The 22,012-nt window shown below is 37.4% G+C and overlaps 1 protein-coding gene across 1 annotated transcript in view; it reads left to right on the top strand.

Annotated features, from left to right (window-relative positions):
* Positions 1 to 2,249: 2,249 nt before the first annotated feature.
* The window catches only part of LOC103394755 (roundabout homolog 2-like), a 133,780-nt gene continuing 114,017 nt past the window's right edge, over positions 2,250 to 22,012 (top strand). Inside the window, exons 1-2 of the mRNA XM_025065561.1 lie at positions 2,250 to 2,315; positions 3,771 to 3,822. The gene's annotated coding sequence lies outside the window, so the exon portion shown is untranslated. The remainder of the gene's footprint in view (positions 2,316 to 3,770; positions 3,823 to 22,012) is intronic.

The raw sequence follows: 22,012 nt of genomic DNA on the forward strand, positions 1-22,012 counted from the left end.
AAGGAAAGTAGCTATGAAGTCGGCAAGAAAATGTAGAAGTAGAGCATACTGTACGTAAGTGGCATGTTGTATTAATCATCAAAGAGTAGAGCGATCATAATTGCATTCTCTTAAAGCAACATGAAAGCAAAGAATAGAGCAGAGATGTCGCTAATTGCACGCATTTTCTTTTAGTCATACATAAAAAAAACAAAGACATGGTGGAATAGATATAGAAAAGGATAGAAAGCGGGACCAGCGGGTCTAGTTACAGGGCGGGTTGTTCAGTCTAACAGAAGTAGGAGCAAATGACCAGTCCACCTGCTCCCTCACACACTTCAGGTGTAAAGTGTCTCAGAAGGAGCAGTTCAGTGGTCTGTAGGTGGTTTGGACAGATTGTCTCTCAGAGACGACCGCCTCTTCTTGCCTTTTCCCGGCCGCCGTCAAGATGCGGTCGCAGGAAGAGACTACTCCGAAGAAGATGGCAGATGCCGCCGCAGAGTCATAAAACGTCCTGAGAAGTGGCCCTGTCCACTTAGCCACAACAAAAGGCCTCAGCCGTCCCGGCAGACGTAGCTGCTCTGCCCCTTCCTGTGTAGGTCAGCATTGATTCACAGGTGTCTCTGCAGGCCCTAGACCACAAGGTACTCGGCCCATGCCATTCTCAGCTGTGATTAGACAAATGATCTCGGCTGTAAACAACAGGGTCACGACTCCATATGGGATTGTACCATGGAGCTGAGAATAGCTGTGACGCGAAGCCACGGCGAGCACTTATGTCCCGTTCCATTTAGTTAAGAAAAAGCGAAAACAATAAACACACCACGCATAAGAGGGAAATGAGCTTAAGTAAGTATAGGCTGCTGTAGTTCACTGCTCCTAGCCAGATGCCATCTTATCCATTTTGAAAAAGCCTTTGGGGCAACAGGAGAAGGAAAAGCAGAAAAAGCCCATGGCTTAACACTCAAACATTTATAATTGTGCTAAGACGCAACTTAAGCACACACCAAGACACACGACTTAGCAAAAGAATCCTTGGCCAGGCTGAACTAAACCAATGTCAGTTAGAAAGGAAGAAAAAAAAAATAAGTGCCAGGTGCTCAATCCCTCGTTGTTTTTTTTTTACATTGGTCGGACAAAACCTACAACAACATGAGAGTGCAATGCAAACACAGGGCAGAAAAGCCTGTCGCTCACATTGATAAATTCTGTACTTATCACTTACACAGGGTCACCTAGACCCGAAGGACAAAGACGAGGGGTTAAGACTTCTGTTCTAATTATATACATTTTATTTCTCATGCTTTACTAGATATATTTAGATAGATAGATGGATAGATAGATACTTTATTGATCCCAAAGGGAAATTCACCCAATCATATTTTTTGGAATGATAAAGCAAATCATTTTTGAGCTATACAAACTCTGTTTGATAACTACTTTCAACAATTCCCCCTGTGCAGGATCAATAAAGTTCAACCTTGAAGAGCTAATTTTTATGATCAATTTGTGTAAAATGTCTTGCATTTGTTATTTGCAATATTTAATTTGATTTGGAATATTTCATTTGAAAATAGCCACATCTGTGTTTAGCAACAAATCATGATCAAACTGTCTGAAGTGAAGGTAAATAAACCAATAGAATGCAGTTTGTCTATAATTCTATCCATTAGAAACGGATCCAGTCGCGGGCCGGTTTGCGTGGTTCGACCGGCCGGATTTGGCCCGCGGGCCGCAAGTTGACTCCGTATATGTGTAGGTTCTCATTTCTCGTCGGGTGGTGCAAAACTATGCTAAGTACACAGAGGAGGCTGTGGACACTGTGACAGTGTGCATGTGCTGTTGGCACACAAAAAGAGTAAATGTCCCAAAATGAAATGATCTGTACAGCAAAGTTAAAATGATGGTTTATTAAACCCTTTGGCATCGAGTCTTTAGTTAAGACCAGTGCATCTGCTCTCATGGCTGTTAGTTCAGCGGTAAAACAGATTATAGCCTCATTTCATGTCCCAGCCATTTACACTCACTAGCAGTCTGTGTCCCTGGCAGCTGATCCATAATAGGTCAAAGAGTAATTTGCTCAAATCAAGGTTGATCAGGGGTCCGCTTTAATGTCTTTGTGTTCTATTTTCCTCACAAAACGGGCAGTTGTTTGTCTTTTTTTTCTGACAACATAAAAATGAAAAAAAAAACCAATGCTGTTTTTTCATTTCATAAACGATCAACACATAAAGCCGTTGTTTATTTGTGGCACTAACGTGTGGTTTCCTCTTGCTTTCTACAGCACTGGAGGACTACGATGGACCACATCAATTCTTCTTTTCTCCACACTGAAGGTAAGCTCCCAGGAGAAAAAGCCTAGTGGAAAAGGTCATCAAGGCCAAAGTTTAGTGACCTTTAACACTAGAGATAGTAATATTATAATCTATATAATCTATAGATTACAGAATACAGTCTCTCGGTGTTTGAATCTATCTATCCATCCATCCATCCATCCATCCATCCATCTATTATTCACAAGTGATGCCACAGTAAGTGTACGCATCCTGAAAATAGCATCAGGAAGGGAAACATTAAGTTGACTTGAATGGAATACGAGAGAATTAAGCATATTTGGAACAGCTGGTCAGAGTGGGAAATACTCTGTCACGATACTCTGTCACCTGTCACGAGTGTGTCTCTGCATTTCCTCAAACGGTTGATGCTTACATCTGAGTGTACATTAAGTGCACACGGTAGAGCACTTCCGACATCAAAACTGAATATTTGCTCAAGTAGTTTCACTAAAAGAAATATGCAAACAAATTTACTTTATTTGTCTGAATCACACACATACAAAAAAAAAAAAAAAAACACTCTCTCAACACCACTATGACTGCCTTTGACACTAGACACAGGAAAACAGTAAAACGTATTAGTGGAGAATGGGAGAAAGAAAACACCCACATAGGAGCATGTCCTCCAGGAGTGAAAGCAAAAATGAAAATAAAGGTTATAAATTATAAATAGGGTTTATACATTTCTACATATGTGCAATAGTAATACTAGTATTAAATGGAGAATAGTGTTGCTGGTGATGGTGATATAGGTTGGTTTTAAGAAGAAACAAGGTCAGGTTTGGTGACCAGAATCCCATCTGTCCCACCCCGTGGGCTACATAGTATAGAGCAGTAATTAATTCTACTTTGTCCCTTTCTTTTGTCATTACTTTTAAGATGAAGCGTGGAGTGTCTAATGTTTCAAAGTACACATACACATTCTCGCACAATAATGTATCTGAGAATATAACAGTCGACCACTCTGTGGTTCTTCAGAAGACACAGTGGCAGTCTGCTATTCTTGTATTTATAACCAAATGCTGAGGAGTCGCGATTGCGCATGTTCGCTTCACTTTCTTGTCTCTGAATTACTGTCACCGGCCAACTGCTTCACGTTGATCCAAATCAGTAGCAACTTTTCCACGTCTTCTAATGTCTGAGATCTTAGCTTGGTGATCACAGTCACTCCTTTGGCAAGCTTAGCTTCTTTTATTGCTTCCTTGTTCTTAGTGATGGTACAAATCGACAACCGCTAAACATACCTTAAAGAAAGATCGAGTGTTATTCTCGTGCTTTCTTATGATCTTTCTTCACTTCTATTGTTGTTCTCACTATTTTTATTTCTCATATTTCTCATGATTTAAAATGAAAAAAAACCCAAACAATTCTGTTTTTTCATTTCATGTACGATCAACACATAAAGCCGTTGTTTATTTGTGGCACTAACGTGTGGTTTCCTCTTGCTTTCTACAGCACTGGAGGACTACGATGGACCACATCAATTCTTCTTTTCTCCACACTGAAGGTAAGCTCCCAGGAGAAAAAACCTAGGTCATCAAGGCAAGAAATACTGGCAAAATCTGACAACAGTTCTTAGCATGTATATCCCGAGCGAGGACTTATGCCACTTAGTGATCACTTGGTATTGTCTCTTCTTCAGCAACCGAGTTATGATATGACAACCGGGGCAATTTTGGTTAAAAATTTTGTTTGTGAACTAATTTTTTGAACCAATTTTTAAAAAAAAGGGAGGCCTTCGACAACCGAGGTTCCACTGTATATGGATATTACATAAATTCAACAGATGTGTATTCATTTTGGTAAATGGAAAAAAAAAGTATTTATGAACTGATGTGGGATAACATTTAGTGTGTACACTGTACAGCGGTATTCTCTTGGCACGGTAACAGTTAAAGTATTTCTTGTGCATCGCAATGTAAAAACAAAAAGGTAAGTAATCAAATCAATATGAAGCATTTTTTTTATATTTAAAAAAATGAAACCAAAGCTGTTGGTCGCTGGTTACAGAAAAAACAGATTTACCTAGGGGTCCAGGTGCAGACTTAAATTATTGTAAAGGACACCTTGTAAACAAGTTACCATTTATAAATCTGTTTTAATTCGGTCTCTGGACAGGTACCGACCACAAACATATTTGTTAACAGCAGCCAAAACGGTTTATGTCCATTGGCGAGTGTCTCATCTAGAGTGAAGTGAAGTTGTTTAGCACAAAACAGGACACGGCTCGGATTTACTGTGGAGGTGAGAACGGTGTATATAAAATTCACAAAGTACATAAAAACAACAGACGGGATCAATATCAGACTGTATGTAGAGAAAGAGTCGGAGTTGTAGGTCTACACAGCAGGTGAAGTAAAAGATGTCTGTAGGCACAGACTCAGTAGCAGCAGTTGATGTAACCAGGTCCACTGGTCTTTCTTTTTGCTGCAATAATGACTGGAGGTCAATGAGCCGTTTAGTGGTGCAACAAATTCTCTACTGCCACTACTACTTAGCAACGTATCAACAAAACAACAACAACAAAAAAGAAAAGACCCTAACCCTTATAACCCTGCCTTATATCAGTGTTTCCCAAACTTTTTTTCTGGGGACCTATATTTTAAAAGTCACAAACCTTCGCGACCCAAATCAATAGACATTATGTGGGATAATTATCTTGCAACCCACCTGAGGGTCGCGACCCAGTGTTTGGGAAACAAAGCCTTATATAATCCTAAAAACAAGCTGTATATGCATATAAAGATATATATATATGTATATATGTATATATGTATATGTATATATATATATATATATATATGTATATGTATATGTATATATGTATATCAGCAAGACAGACGCAGCCAAACGTTGAAAAGTGAGAAGAAAATAAGGCAAAAAGGAGTCGACTGATTAGGAGACAGGTTCAGGTTACAATTTCGTTTGACACGTTTGCATGAAACATTTTTTTAAAAGGGAAAAAAAATACATATAAAATATGTTATATATATATATTTATATGTAACATATTTTCATTTTGTTGAATCTTTTTTCAACATGTGGCCTTCTATGACCAGTTCCTAGGCTCATCGGTTTAAGTAGATTGGCATGACTGATATTTCAGTGTGTGGACTTTTAAATAGGGATCATTATTTATTAAGCAGCAGAAGTCGCCCGACTTAATCAGTTTATTTTTATCATGGAATTAAAAGTGCTCTAGTCAATCTCCACCGCCGCCTGTCAGGCTTTCACATCTAGGTGGTAGCACAGTGTTGTGTTGAAACTGTGTATTTAACAAATTCTCTCGTGAAAGGTCAAACCTTCAATTACAAACAATTTCATTTTGACATAATAGCCACTTGTACGAATGAGTCACTTTCAGCTTGTCCCTTTGTCAGCAGTCGCCCTAGTGGCTGTCTGAAAATTGGATTCCACACATTTTTATCCTTCAACGGTTTGTGTGGGTGTTGTTAGCTGTTTAATGTTACAGGAACAGCCAGGAACTAGAAGTACACTAAAAACTACGACTAAAAGTGAATTAATTTTGAAAGAATTACCTCAATAACTAAGAAGAAAATGCCGTTTTGAATATTTTACACGCGTAATAGAAATCTTCTACGTTAATCACCGTGTACAATGTTCTTTGTATAGTCTTGTGTTTTCATGATGATTCCATTCAGAAAAAGCTAATGGTGAGTTTCAAACACAATCAAGTTCAGTTCTTCCTATAAACCGACCGTTATGAATCAATACGAATCTTGTTAGTGACTGGACAGCTGATGTTACATATGTACTGTAATTATCAATTTAAATACAAAATAACTAGGGAGGTTCGATAATATCGGCCGACCGATTTTATCGGTTTAGTGATGTCCGATAATACCGGCCGACTGATTTTATCGGTCCGATATTAGCATATTTATGTAGTATCTGTAAGAATTGTTGTCGTTTTTTCCTCCAATAATTAAACCTCGATGACTCAATGCCTGAGTTTAGGGGAAAAACGGATGTATATGAAAGTGAGAGTCATTAGGTGGCAGCATTGCAGCTCATTTTATTAATCTATTTTAATAATCAAATAAATAAATAATAAGGTGCTCAATAGTATTTCAATTTGGGTGTCGGGGTTAAAAAAACATCTGTTTCCTAGGGGATGTACTTTGAACATTGTTTAACCATCGTCTTAGTCAGCAGGCAACACTTAAATTCCACCACTGCCCCGCTAAATCAGTATCGGTTGATATCGGAATCGGAAATTAAGTGTTTGTGCAATATCGACATAACGGATATTGGCAAAAAGTTAATATCGAAAACATCCTTAAAAAAAAAAAACCCTGTAATACCAGTTCTTCCAAATTGCCAATTTATCATTTTTAATTCTGTTTAATAAACGTATGTTATGAAAATACATTTATCTACACTGTCTACACTTACATTATAAAGCTAAACTGCAGGTAGAGTTCTTCCTAGGCTCCCCCATCGTACTAGACATGCAAAATAAAGACTTGTGTTGGATTAGAATATTCTCTTTTATTTAGAAATAAATTCAGACTCTCAAAGGGTAGACAACAGTTTCTTATCTTTTATTGCCTGCCTTTCCGAACTCTAAACTTTGAAATAGCCCACACCATATTAAAATGTAAAGATGTGATAAAAAAATATTTGCATTGTGTGTTTTAGTCACTTAGACCTCATGAAATATTTCCCACGGTGCAATGAAGCAGATAAAATGAGGTGAGCAGATGACTTCCTCCAGGCGAGCCACAGCTCTCACATTAGACAGCCCATCACCGGGCAGATTTTCACAGAGGGGGAAACATTAATGGTATGATTAGGCTAGAGGTGAATCTCAAGGCCTCAGACAGCACTTCATGTCATGGCAAGGAAAAGGTAGAGCATCCCATTTACTGTTGTGAGAGCTATATTATTCGAAAAAAATAGAAAAAAAACCCCACTATACAGCCATCTTCTCACCAGTATTATAGACGCAGAAATGTCCAGTGTAAGACATGAACTTAAAAGCGGGAAAGAAAGCCAGATAGTACACTAAATCTCTTAATCCCCAACAATCTGGATACCAATGTAAACCAGGCCATAAGGACAGAAGCCGTTTCTATCCATTTGGGTTCAAAGATCCAGTGCAGCTGTGCACAGTTAATCCACAATTTGCCTTATATGTTGACAGCAGGATGAGAGAATCATGACTTAACGATTGTAGAAGTCCACCAAAAGGACGGACTATGTAGACGACGAACAATCTTTTCGTCTTTTACAATCCCTCAATTCTTTTTAGCAAAACAAATCCTTTGGTACAATAAATCACAGACACATTTTTACCGCAAAAAAAAATGAAGAAAAATGCTTGTGCTGATTTGTGATTCACACAACTAAATTAAATTTAATGCAACCTCTCACTATCAGACCGATTCCAACCCTCTCTCATTTTTCTCGCCGCAGCCAGTTGTCATGTCATTACCGTTATCACTGCATGACCCTCTCAGACACCCCTGCACCCCTCAAAGTCTCTCAGTGTTGGTTTATTAATTTTTATTTAATTTTGAATTGGTCAAGATTAGTTGCGGAAGATATAGAAACAATATGAAGGTAATTAAGATGTATTTATTTATGTTCATTAAAATTCATACTAATATTTAAATAAAATATATATATAAATAAAAAAATTAAATAAATAATCTAAATCAGGAGTGTCAATCATACAGCCGATAAAATATAATAAAATAAAATATCCCATATTTTGGATTAGTCACCGATGTGGATGAAAAACCACACACATTCGCCTGCTGTTATTTGTCTTTTTTGTTTGAACAATACACAGATTTCTTACGATGAATTCACGATTAAACATTTGATAATCACTGCGACGTTACTGCCAGAAAAACAAACAAAAAAACCTTTACCCTGCATATGCTTTTTATATCCTGAAAAAATAATATATATATATATATATATGTTTGTTGTATTTGGATTGGTTTTTCAGTGAGGAAAAATTAATCTTTCTCTTGTCATAAATAGTAATTTGCAGGCTGACTTGTCACCGTCAGTTTTAAATGTTTTCTCTTCTCAGCTAAATCTCCCATTACAATTAAGAATATCGCACAAATAAAACTGTCATATAGTCAAATTTAACCCAGCAGTTTGTCAGATTCCTTCTCAAGATCCGAAGATGTCTTTCATTAATATTTCAATTGTTGAAATACGTCATTCATTTAGGGGCCTCTGTTTTTTTTTTTTTTTTGTGAACAAAAGAAAGGTGTATTTCGCTTTGCCCATTATTTGAGATAGCACAGTGAGGTGCAGAAGCTGTCGACAGCACTTTTGCACAATAATAGCTGTGAGCAAGTGAGGAAATGGATATGAGGTGCCACGTTTGTCTTTCTCCATTGTTCTCGTTTTGCACACCCCCACATGCCCTCAACCAATTCTGCCATGTGGCACAAAAGAGGAAAAAAAATATACTGACATGCAGAATTTTGCTAGAGAAAAGCAAGCCCTTTGATGGAAATCCAAATATTTTGGAAGAAAAACCATCTCCTTGACAATTGCCTTCTAAACTTCACTTCCCCCATCACATGTAATATAAGCTGTGCCGCATGTGGAGGACCGCGCCGCGTTAGCGAAGACATTGACAAAGAGTTACTCAGTCATAAAAAGGAGCTGGAGTAAAAATAAGAGCCTGCTGGGGCTCGGAGAGAAGCAGATCACATCGGTCAGAAGGCTGCGAGACTTTGCCGCTGTCAACCGGTTCAGCTGAAATGCCCATGAGCGGGGGCATCAAACAGGGTAGTGTTACAACTGCTCTGAGGGCAACAAGGTAAACTTGTAGCACTTTTGCACTTGTGGCTCCAAGCTATATGTGTGGGCACGAATAGAAAACTCATGAACTGACAGACACACACACTCACGCACTTTTTTTTGTTTTTGGTTTTTTTTTTTTTTAACAGATGTCCCTTGTTCTCTGAGTTTAACGCCAGTTGGCACCACAGATGTTGCGATTCGTTTTCTTTTTCTTTATTTTTTTCAGCCTTTTGTTACATTTTATTTCCTTTTCTTCACTACATCTTTCTGGACACTTCATCGTATTATTATTATTATTTTTCAGTGTTATAGGTTGCATAGTGAGGTAAAAATTGTATGAATTGCTCAAAGAAATGTATTCAGTTCGAAGCGTTTGAATTCAGGAAGTATTTTATGGCAGCTGGAGACTTTTCAAATTAGAGACATTTAGTAAAGGCAGTTCTGGTCTGATTCTTACTTTGTGTGTGAACGTAGCACAATCTAATGTATGGCGTAGTACTCTTCATCATCTTCATATTCGTCCGCCCTGCTCGGCAACTGCAGTTTTAATCACTGGAATTAGAATTGGAACAAGATTTTTTTTTAATACATTTATGGGATATGGCGACGTATCCATGAAAGTCGAGGACGTCGTAAACCGAGGACCACCTGTAATCTAAAAAGCATTTCAGTAGTAACAGTTAGAACACTTTTTTTTCTTTCCTTTTCACCATATTCCATACCAGTTTCTGCCAGGCATTTACTCAGTACTCCAGTAAATTCTACATGATAACATGTCAACAGTGCAGCATCTCGTGCCCCACAGGATGTAACTCGGCTCGTTGGAGTTGGGCTTGTTCATTTTTTTATATGTTGACGGCAACTATACTCAATATTATGCCTGTTTTTTTTTTTTGTTTTTTTTTACTGGTGAGCTGCTGTAAACAACAAGCATGATTTTTGTTTTTTTGGTTGTTTTTTTTTTTTTTTGGTTGTTTTTTTTTTTTTTTGGTTGTTTTTTTTTTTTTTTTGCTGGTGAGCTGCTGTAAACAACAAGCATGATTTTTGTTTTTTTGGTTGTTGTTTTTTTTGCAGCAAAACCCTTCCAGCCAGAATGTGTGGGAAGAAGTAACATAGAGAGAGAAAGAGAATAAAAAGGGTAGGATAGAAGGGTAATTGTTGGAGAGAGAGAGAAAAGGGTAGGATAGAAGGGTAATTGTTAAAGAGCTTGTCAAATCATCATGGAGTAATAATTGTTCTAATTAGAAAGAATGTAAATCCATCTCCATCAGATCGGCTCATGGAAAAAGGGATATATTTGACAACAGGGTAAACAGATTGTCTTGTTGCGAGGCTTACTTACGACTTAAAACCATATCAGATGTGGGGGGAAATCTCCTCTGTATTCAAGCAGTCAAGAGATAAAAGCCCGGGGCAATCCATAATGTTTGTCTGCAGTAATTAACTCGAGGTGAAGATTATGGGAGATTTCTTTTCTAGTGTGTACACATCATGCAGAATTCATTTTCTGACCTAAGCCAAAAACAATGAGGCCCCATTTATAGGTTCTACTCCGTCTGATATGGAAAAGGGTTTGAAAGTAATCAGAAGCCCAGAGTAATCTATCCAGCTGGCACTAATCACTGACATGTATTTATGGAATCTGTGTCATGCATACCAATGCTTTCTGACGGTTTATGTAGTGAACAAAAGGAGAAGTTTGCAATGGCGCTGTCAAAACCACGTAGAGTTTACCATGTGAGACGAAACAATTCAAGTAATTACCTCATCCTTGTCCACAAAAAACTGTATGCTGAAATAAGATATATTTAAGTATTTTAGAGGTGACGTCACATTTTGACATTTTGTCTTCCTGGTGACTGTATACGGTTCTTTAAGACGATGGACATGCTTTTCCACCGTTCATGATAAAGAAACAAACAAATACAGCGGTTCCTCAACTTACGTCGGAGTTTGGAGTTAGTTGACTCGCATACTGTACATAAGTACTTATGTCATCCACCTATGCCGGTACTTCTCAAATAGTGGGGTCAGCCTCGCTAATACCTTCCTGTACAGGAGGTATTAGCTTTATGTACAAAAAGCATATTATTTAATTTAAATGCTCGATTATGTTGTTTTCCAAAAATGTTTTGTCAACATTTTCTTCAAGTAGATAAATAATGAAGCAGGCGAAAAGAGAGAAAAAAAAACATTTAAAGGCAAAGATAAAGATGGATTTGAAAGGTTAAACACCCATGATAGTGTGAATACCAGGATGAGCTGAGCTTGGAGTAACATACAGTATAATACAACAATATACAATACAATAAAACACAATACATACGATTTCCTTTGTCATTGTTGCTAGGCAGGGGAAGATAGCACAAAAGTGGAATGTCTTTAGTCCTGGCAATCTCATATGAATAGCGCCAGGTTTTTAAATAAGAAGAGGTGAGACCTTTTACGATTACACATTAGCATCTCCGACAACAACTGTAAACTGCGTGTGCCACTTTCAGGCTAATCAATTATGCATCCATCAGCCATCTTACAGAAGCCCTCTCTCGTGCTCACTGGAGTATGGACTGGCTTTGACTGCAGAAGCTTCTGCTATTAACAGAATTAACTCCGGCCAGGAGAACAGTCTCGGAGAAGAACACACCAATTCCATTATCTCAGCTGGACCGAGGCCATTCTCTGGCTGCCACTCTGCAGCCAAAGTGGTCCGAAGCAGCCCACAAACGCCGTTCCAGAAACACAACATGAAGCACGGCTCAGAATACTCTCTCTTAATGCCTCTCTGCTTTAAACCTTTATAGAACCCATAAAATCACGTCACTTTTTTTTATTATTATTTCTTAAAAGAAATTACTTTGTTTCTCATTTCAAATGTGCAAAAGAAGAGGATACGCGTTGATTTTTCAAATATACTTGAGCCATTACTGCGTTTGATTTTTTTTTTTTTTTGGGTTGCGTGAGTGTTCTGCATTACCAACCTGCTGCGTCCTGTGTCATCTTGCACTGACTGATTAGTGCAGAGACTCCAGGCCTCTGTTCTCTGGGTTCCAGTTCCCATTGGCTGAGACAGCTGGCTGTATTTGGGCCCACTTTCTCTGGTCCCATTACCTTGTTTTTGTAGTACCCTTCCTAAAATACCAATGGGGGTGGATTTGCATTACTTTTTACCTATTTACCTAAAACTTACCTTTTTGTCATTCCTGTAATTTATTCTTTTAAGGTATTGTTTGGTTTATTCTACTGTATCCCAAAAACTTTTAAAAAATGACGAGGAAAGAAGGTTGAACTTGGAATCCTGAGAACAGATAACCTTGGCTATAGACAATGAGATATGGGTTTTGTAAAATAATCTGCATCCTTGTATCTGAGGCAACACGTTTTTTTTTAGAGATACCAAGTACCATCACCGATACTTCTTTAGGTTCTTTATTCAATATATGCAAGGAACTGGAAGGTGATGTTCTATAGGCGGCATGGCTCTGTGGGTGGTGTGCAGTGTATGTATGTGTGTGTGAGAGAGAGAGAGCTACCCAAACCAAAGTGAAGACACCAAGCAAGAAATGTTTGCTGCAAGAAACACATCTTTCTGTGGTAAACAAAAAAAATAACATTAAGAAATAAAGTTAAATAAATCAAACGTTTTAAATTAACGCAGTAAGCAAACGACAAAAAACCCTAAATGTATGTGCTATAACATACGCTAATACTACAAATTCTGGGGCCAACTCTACGGAGTATATATTTGATATGATCTTGAGGCCAAATATGATTACACTGTGGGCCAGATTTGGCCCCCGAGCCTAAGTTTGACACGTGTGCTGTAGTGGAAAGTGCCTTCAGTAGTAATAAGGACTAGAAAACCACAGATCATTTAAAATGAACAACGCTTTTTTTTTTCACCAATAGGACATATTAACCCTTAAACTGAATGGCACTATTTCTATATGTCAATTAACAAATTAACAGACATTTTAACCATGCCTGTTGGGCAATCTCTGAGGTTGGGGTCCACTGCTCTAATGTGATCTCTCAAGATTCTGTTACAAATAAGAAATGGATGTTTGGGTTGTAGTTCTAGATATATTCGGCTTTACCAGATGAATTATTTTGGTAAAATCTTATTACTGTATGTTGATTTTGCTTGGAACCCCTGAACACCATTAATCCATGTTTTCCTATCATAGGAGCACAGGTTTTTCCTTACTCACTATCACTGTATAAAACACGTGCCAGTGTTCTGGAGGGGTCTTTGTATGTGAGGAAAATATATAACATTTTTACATACGCTATACATCAGGTATGCTGATGTCTCCTGCAAAATTACATTTCCATTCTCCTCTGGTAGGAGGTATTATACAATATAAGTTAGCAGTTTTTTTTTTTTTTCCAGTCGTCCTTTTGGTGGTTGAAATTCAACAGGAATGCAAGCGCGCTCCCTGCCTCATACACTGGTGGTTTACATGTGAAGCACTTTGATGCATACATTAAAATATGATTCAGAAATGACTTCAGCTCTGTTGTTGATTTGCGAACCCACGCGTACGCATAGAATATTAGACCAAAATAAATAAATAAATAAAAAAACATTTGGGCCAATATGAGCTCAAATGTTTTGCTCTAATGATATTTAGCCAATTTTAGATGTTTGTTTGAAACAATGCCAAAGATTAAGAGCCTAAACCTTCACACAATTACTGTTAGAGGACAGAATTATTTATTGGCAGTGAATATAACATCCCCGGCTGAACGATGGTTTCACTCTTTATCTGATGGTAAGCTCGAGCTTACGAGCTTAAGAGCTAGTATTTTAGCCTGCACCACTGTTCATCATAAATATAAGACATTTATCTTTTAACATAAAATGTAATTTTTAACCAATCATTTTTAATCACGTTATATTGCATTTATAGCAAACACACGTTATTTTTTATATCAAGCACTGGAATGGCCTAATCCCGCTCTCAAAAGAGTAGCTCTCGGTTATGCTAATTAGGCATCCATGCTAACCAAAACACACTAACACAAAACTTAACAAACTAGAATTTATCTGAATATTTAAACACAAAATAAAATGAAAAGAAAACAACAATTTATCTGAACACAAAATAAAATGAAAAGAAAACAAACCCTTGTGCCCTTATCGGCCGGGTGCTAAATAAAGAGAAAATTACCATTTGTTGACCTCACAATCGGACCCTTAAGGTTTTCCTGTTCCAACTCCTTCAAAATAAAAGTCCCATATGTAACATTCAAAATAATGGGGGAAATAGTAACTTGGCTTTGCAAAAAGGATGCTAAAATGAACAAATAAACATGAATACAACACAGCCATAGAAATATAAAAGGTTATTCACAGCATGACATTTCCAGCAGTACTTATTTAACTGTCGGGTGGATGATCCATGACCACATATGTCCTTTCAAGCACATTTGTAACATCAAATTTAAATACACTGTCCCAGCTTTTGGACAAATAATTGAGTAGGATACCAAATAACGTTAGCTGCCGTACTTTTTAGGGAAAACGTGACCTTAAAAGCTGGTGGTGCGAGATTGATTGCCAGGGATGAAGAGAGTATATTTAAACAGCTTTTGTTTGTTTGTTTGGCTGGCTGGCTGTGTTGTGATGAAGTAATGATTGTTATGACAGGGAGGAATGGGTGGCACAGAAGTCCTGTCTACTTCTGATGCTCATCTGTTCCCTCATCTGCAATGAGCGTGACCTTATCTGACCAATCCTACAGAGTAAACATTTCGTCTTAACTTAATTAGGCACATGGTTTGAAGCTTGTCTAGAGATGGTAGGGTTTGGACTTGTTTTGGATGAGTGATTTGTTTCAAATACTGTGTGTGTATATACTGTGTATATATAGGGGTTGGACAATGAAACTGAAACACCGGCCAATTTAGTGTTGGAGGTTTCATGGCTAAATTTGACCAGCCTGGTGTTCAAACTTCAGTGCACTAGTAAGAGCAGAGTGTGAAGGTTCAATTAGCAGAGTAATAAATAAAACTATATTAAACTAAATTATGGGTGACATATCAGAGTTCAAAAGAGGACAAATTGTTGGTGCATCTGTGACTAAGACAGCAAGTCTTTGTGATGTATCAGAAGCCACGGTATCCGGGGTAATGTCAGCATACCACCAAGAAGGACGAACCACATCCAACAGGAGTGACCCTGATTGAATCCACAAAACATACAACCACAGCTTCCCAACTCACTGCAGAATTAAATGTGCACCTCAACTCTCCTGTTTCTACCAAAACTGTCCATTGGGAGCTCCACAGGGTCAATATACATGGCCTGGCTGCTATAGCCAAACCTTTGGTCACCAGGCATTTACAGTTTCATTGTCCAACCCCTGTATATATGTGTATATATTCAGCTGCATATCTGAGTGAGCGCTCTGCCTGCTTCAAGTAGAGTAGACATGTTTACTGACAGCCATTTGCCCCCATGGGAACTACTAGTATCTAATACTAATACGACCAGTGTAGCATCTATTTCCTTTTGAGCTGAGACTTCATGACAGCCTCCAAGTCTCCATTTCCTTCTTTGGCACCATTTTCACGTGTCAATATATAGAGTGTCTTTATTTTCTTGTAAAGGTAAATGGTCAGTGCTTAGTGCTTTATAGTCCTGATGACCACTAAAAACCACTTTAAACTACATGATTTGCCGTCTATCTGCTGACAGAGAGTCTACAAAGTCTTGAATCAGCCCACAGACCCTTCGAGTGTAAGACAGCTGCACTACCTAGAGAGCGACAGCCACACTTTACAAATTGAGTCTCAGCATAACAGACTCTGCTGAACTCTACTGAACTGACCACTCTTTCAGCCACAGATACAACTTTCTGAGTCCTTGATGACTTTCCTCTCCTTACTCAGACTAGTTTCTACTTAACCAACTAACCTCTCAGGGGCGGTTTGTGAAGGAGGTTTTCAGTCAGGATGGCTTGTAAACTAATAAAAGTCCAAAAATGTCAAAGCATGTGACTCTAAAGTGGCTCTGACATCCCTGTTTGGAAAATTCAAATTCTTTGAGAACATGCATTGTGCAATCCATGTAAGGTCTTTCCCGCAAGAAGCCTCTTGGATGAGATGTGAAACGTCTTTAAGAAAACAATTCCGTCCAGTTGCCCTCGATGTAACTATTTCTGGATAAGATGACCTGGACGACTGAATGATAAAAGTCTGGGAGACTGGCGAAAGCCATGTTTACAATCGTTCTCACAGGTTACTCCGCACCCTCTGAGATGTTCTTTAGAACAGTGATTTCCTACCACTGTGCCGTTGCACACTAGTGTGCTGTGAGAGATCATTAGGTGCGCAGCGGAAAATGATCCAATTTCACTTAATTGGTCCCAAAACTATTATTTATTCATTGCAAATATTGTTCTTTGTTCATCAATGCGTGACAAGCAGAGCAACTAAATCCTCTTCCGCTAGGTGGCAGCAGATGGTTATACAAATTTAAAAAAAGATGATTAGTGCTGTTGAAGATCTTTGTGGGTGACTTTCTTCAATTCCTGTCAGTATATCAGTGTTTTCTTCAACTAAACAGGAGTGCATTTTTAGTGAATTTAAACTAGAATATTATTATATTTCATTACATATAGTTTTTGTGAGATGTTTGTATGGTGGTGTGCCGTGGGTTTTTTTTCTGATGATATATATGTGTCCCGTGGCTGAAAAAAAGTTGGGAAACACTGCTTTAGAAAGACCTTCAGTCCACAGTCTGGGGTTATTCACTGCAACTACTAAGGATGGCAAGGGTGTATAATAGTTGCACCATTGAACACTGGCCCAAACTTTACAAATAATAATGGGTTTATATATTTATGTTACTGTGGACTACCCATAACACCGTGCTCACTCTCCATTTAAGTGAGCTAATGTGACCACGTAACATTCATTTTCCGTAATATGTTTCAACCATTGAACAAAATAGTAGTCAACTAAACAGAAGAGATACACGGTTAAGGTGGCCTTTTTATTGTGCCACTGTAGAAGCAGAACTAATGTATGTACTTCAAGTGGAATGGCCATTTTAGATTACATTATTTTGTCTTTGTTTTTTTTTTTTTTTTTTTTTTTTTTTTGCATCAACATTGTTACCATGGACAATTGCTCTCTGTATATTATATAGAATAATATTTTATAGAATTTAGTATATATGGATATTCATTTATATACATAAACATATACACAGTCTATCACACACAAATATATATTTACATTTTTGTTCCAGAAATAGATTTGCATATATAAATATATATAAATAAAGGTTGGTGTGTGATGGACTGTATAGTTCTGGGAAGATTTGCGAGCAGAAAGGTGATATTTACAATTGAAATGTAGCAGCTGTAGTCAATCAGAACGTATGATAAGCTAGCAGTACGCCACAAAAGCGAACATTGCATGTTACAAATGAACAAAATAAAGAAAAACAGGAGGCAACCTGTTATTGATTTTTATGGTAAATATAAAAGATATCAAATTGAAGGTTAGGTACAGGTTATTGTCTATTATTTGCAAACTGCAGAGAAAAAAAAGAATATTATTGTTTACTGACAAAGAAAAGTCGGTGTTGTCGGAGTTGTTTTTCAGTCCAAATTTCACATTACCCTTTGTTTCTAAAGGAGTCATTTGTCGCAAAGCTATTCTCAAACAAACACAGTGGACATTTTACCCTGTCCTCTAGGCTATTATTTTTAGTAAAACATTGCACTCAAAGTAATTTGACCTTCTGTTGATTTCTTTTTTTTGTTTTTTGTTTGTGCCTCACAGTCCATTTGACACAGAAAGTCGCAACAGGAGGAAAAACAAGTTGAAGCTGAAAAGTATAATTAGACTGATTATTGCTTTAGAAACAGTGTGACACGCGTAGCAGGAAAGTCACCTCTAATGAAAAACATCTGACTGTGATAATATTTGAAATTCAACACAGGTTTGAAATTGCAAAAACATTTTTTTTTTTTAATAATAAATAACACCTCCGCTCATTAAGGATGTGACAAGGTAAATAACACCACTGCTTATTTAGACAGCGATGCGTTTTTGTTTTACGTTTATAACAGTGTCAGAATTGTCAAATAATAAAGTCAATAATCAGTGATGTTTTCACTTAAATAAGGAAAGGGTTGCTCCTGGATAATTCTGGACCATTTCCGTCCAAAATGCCTGAATAAACGATACCGAAGGTACTTTCTACCGACAGACTGTCCAATCAGACCGCATGTAAAAACCAAAACTGTGTGCAATACTGTCTACTGTCTATTATATGCAATAGTTTATTTATTTTGACATGCAAAAACAATTCATAGTATATCTGCAAACTTGAAACAACAAGCTGATATCTCTATCACTATAACTCTATGCTATACTGTACATCTTTATCAGCTGCACTGTACTCTCCTCTTCCCACTGTGAATACCCACCATGTAGGACAAATAAAATACTTCTTATCTTATCTTTTCAGTTTTTGGCCCATCAGGGATTTAATAATAGGTAGAATAAAAATAAAATACGAGTTATAAAGACTCACATGTAATTTATGTTGTCTGGACATAAATATGTGTGATTAACAGATTCTCTTATTCGACAACACATTCTATTGGTGGAATGTTGGATTTTGCATTCTATATGTGCCTGTATTTGATTTTATTATATTTTGAAACATGTTTATTGGGACCAACAGAAAACATCTAGATAACCTTCCCTCTAAGTCAGGGTTGTTATTTTCCACCGGGGGGGCCACATCAGCAAAGGCTGGTTGTAACTTTGAGACTGTATAGATGTAGCTACTCCATGATGTAAATAATATATGTTTCTGCAATTGATTATTATTTATTCAAATTACAATTGTTGTAAATGGAATTTATCAAGTTAAGAAACTCAGCAGCATGGACTTTATTATAAGGCAGTAAAACACTTGCAGACCACACAAGGTGACTTGGTGTACCAGAACTAAAAACAGAACAAGACTGTAAAACTTAAGGTATAACGGCCATTTTACAAAAACATGATCTAGTGGTGCCTTGATTTAATTTGTTTTTGTACTTGTCCTCTATAGTTCAATTTTAAATGTTCCACCTTTTCAAGTAATATGTACAGTGGTACGTCTACTATGTACAACCCATACCACCTAGTCCCCAAAATCCCACGTTGGGTAGTGTCCGGAAGGGGTTCTCATTCTTTTTCTTCTTGCTTTACAATTTATGAATTCATGCTTTCTTTCTCACTGTGTGTTTGCTCAGTGCCAAATATAAAGAAGTAGGCATGACGAATAGCAAGTGGAGGGAAATGAATTTGGCCCTCGGGTAAAATAGGCAGGGGCCGCCACTGATTTTACATCAGGATGCCTGTGTGATTATTGTTCAAATACTCTAGGCCCTTAATATCATGCCCCATTCCTCACCAACACCAATGCTTGGTTATACGGTGGGAGTTTTCAACCGAAGCACATGCGACAGTGTCCAACGGTGTTCGAGTCCCTGCTCGTGTATAAGGAGATAGTACGGAGTCTTACGTTTGATTTCTTACGTTTCTTTACATCTGAACCCACTACACAGTGTGGTTAATGCTCTCAACTGTCACTGAGAATAACAGTAAATAATAATGCTGCTCTTCCCCTGTATGTTCCATGGCTAACTTCAGTTCGTTCACATCACTTGGCAGTGGTTTGCCACAGATCGACTGTTTTCTTCTCCGCCCAGAGATGTTGCTTCATACACATAGTGCCCTTCTGTTCAAACTATGAACGCTACATATTTATGTTTATATAAAATTAGGGATGTCCAATTGTTTAAGGATATTGTCCAAACACTTTATTCCCGATTCCGATATGAACCGATTCATGCAGCCGTTTGGGTTAAGGACAGAGGACACATATCATTTCATATTAGTTTCATTTTCACTTTCATTTTCTCATCACAACTATTTTTAGGTCACATCATCTACCCAGAGATGTTGCTTCATACACATACTGCCCTTCTGCTCAAACTATGAACGCTACATATTTATGTTTACATAAAATTAGGGATGTCCGATTAATTAAGGATGGCCGATATTGTTTAAACCCTTTAGTCCCGATTACGATATGAACTGATTTATGCAGCCGTTTGGGTTAAGAACAGAGAACACATTTCATTTTATAATAGTTTCACTTTCATTTTCTCGTCACAACTATTTTTAGGTCACATCATCTTGGCATTGCGTTATCGGCGTTTCATTATCGGAAGAAAAACTGATAATGATTTTTACGATAATTAAGCTAAAATTGTCTGATAATATCGGTTGGCTGATATCATTAGACATCCCTACATAAAATGCAATGATAAAGGTTAGTCATTAAAAAATATTTAAAAAATATTTATATACATATATGTATATATATAGTATTTTCTAAATAAAAATGATTTTTAAAAATAGAATAAAACATTTTTTAACTGCAAAAAAAATCCCTCAGAGTTGATACAGTACAAAAATAGTATTTCAGTCAAAGAGCTGTATTCCTTTTTTTGTATTATTATATTATCACTTCTTTTAACACAAATCCATTTTGTCCTTGTAGCAATGTAAAAAGCCTTTAGCATTCTTTAATAAGTTGCACTTTATTCCAGAATATAATGTTTGTTTTTTCTCCTGGCTATTGTTAAAACGTAACCGAATTAGTTTGAGAGAATGACGGAGCCTTCTGGCAGTGGAAGGGAGGGAAGAGAAGGAGATTATTAATTTAGGCTGTAACAAAGTGTTATCACATGGAGTATGTCATTAGCATTTGAGGATTGTTACACATATTTCCCTCCGGGCTACGGATTCTTTTTCCGAACACCATTATGTAGTCATTTCTTCCAACATAAACCTTTGGGTGGCAATGCTGCGGAAACATGGCTCGGTGTTGTTGTTGTACGATGGCTTGTTAACAACATGCCAATTTATTACTGACTGTTTGAAATCCACAAACCACTGTTCTTTTTAAAACAGTGGGAGGAAGTATAATTCTGAAGAAAGTCAAAATAAAGAAGTCTTTTGAAAGGCAGAGTTGGAGAAGATTTATGCGTAAATGTTTTTATCGCAGGCATCAAAGAGGGAAGACAACGAGAGCAAGCTGCATGTGGGAGGAACATCCAGGACGGAACACCATGAACCACATTGTTATTTTCTACACCACACTCCTGTGACACTTTCCCAGCTAACATGGGTAATTCATAGCAAGCACTTGTACCGCAAGATCAAAACAATAAAATAAATTGTTTGGGAATCATATTGAGGTTGTCAGTGCCGGAATCTCAGGGGAAGCAGAGGAACGAAAAAGAGCAGTAAAGAGAAAATCACTGACCTGGCAACCGGTGTTTTCCAACAGAGCGTGTCAGCTGTGATTACACATCACTGGCTGCAGATTTCAGTTGATCCAAATACAGTGGATCCCAACTTTTATGGCTTCTGACCCTGTTTTGACATTACAAATTTCGAAACCCATAGACATTTCAGCAGCTGTTCCATGTGTAGTCACGTGATCGTATCTGTCAATCAAGATGTGCCAGCTCCAGTAGTTTTGTGGTTCCATAGTGTAGCTGATAGCAGGCTGGATTTGAAAGCAGAGAGCTGGGTGAGTGCGTTCCATTCCCAGAGCAACTACATATCCCTAACAGCGCCTCCTTAGTGGCAGCCAGTAAGATTATTATTATTGTTGTTGTTGTTGTTGTTGTTGTTGTTATTTGAACTCAATTTATATTCATGAAAGTTAAGGAATACAGTTGTTTAACACTGTGTGTTGTGTATATAATCATAATTTTAAAAAAGAATAGTAGTTACCGTATTTTCCAGACTATAAGTTGCACTTTTTTTATCCTTTGGCTGGGTTTGCAACTTATACTTATATTTTAAAA

This window comes from Cynoglossus semilaevis, chromosome 19 (assembly GCF_000523025.1).
Source record: "Cynoglossus semilaevis isolate Cse_v1.0 chromosome 19, Cse_v1.0, whole genome shotgun sequence".
NCBI classification, from domain to species: Eukaryota; Metazoa; Chordata; class Actinopteri; order Pleuronectiformes; family Cynoglossidae; genus Cynoglossus; species Cynoglossus semilaevis.